We start from the raw sequence: 637 nt of genomic DNA on the forward strand, positions 1-637 counted from the left end.
ACTGGTTTCAAGAAAGACTCGAAGTTGAATAACACGGTAAAATTCAAAAGAGCAGACACAGACTGATTGTCTAGCCATGATTCGATATGCCGCTGATGTCGAAGATAACTGGTCGGTTCAAAAATTTATAGAAAGCCATAACCATCCTTTGGCGGTTCCAATAACTTAGAGGACGTTTGAGATCACTTTTATATTTTATTTTCTATTTTTTCTTATGTTATTTGTTTATGTTCTAATTTGAAACAAAACATGTTTGCCTATCTAATTAAATTATGCTTGTATATAGAAACGCTCAAAATACTTAAAAGTTATTTCAAGTTTTTTTCAAAAACATGTGTTGACCGGAAAAATAAATTAGAAAAAAAAAAAAGAAGAAAAAGTAGAAAAAGAGAAATAAATTTAATGCTAATAACTGCCTTTCCCGTATAGCTAACCCCACAAATAATCATGGCAGTTCCCATAACTCTCCATTCCTTCTAAAACCGAAGGAGCGCTTATTCGGTACAGAGACCGAACACAATTTTGCGTCTAGACGCCAATTAAGGAGCGCCATGTGGCACGACGAGTCCCATGAAAAAAATGGTGTTTTTTGCCCGCGCGACCCGGCCTGATCCCCCCCAAGCCGCCAAAAATTAAA

At 36.3% G+C, this 637-nt stretch overlaps 1 protein-coding gene across 1 annotated transcript in view; it reads right to left on the bottom strand.

Moving 5' to 3' along the window:
• LOC110024714 (calmodulin-binding transcription activator 4-like) overlaps positions 1 to 637 on the bottom strand; it is a gene marked incomplete at its 3' end in the record, with an annotated part of 118150 nt that overhangs the window by 8778 nt on the left and 108735 nt on the right.

Source organism: Phalaenopsis equestris, unplaced genomic scaffold (genome assembly GCF_001263595.1).
Source record: "Phalaenopsis equestris unplaced genomic scaffold, ASM126359v1 Scaffold000270, whole genome shotgun sequence".
In the NCBI taxonomy this organism is placed as follows: Eukaryota; Viridiplantae; Streptophyta; class Magnoliopsida; order Asparagales; family Orchidaceae; genus Phalaenopsis; species Phalaenopsis equestris.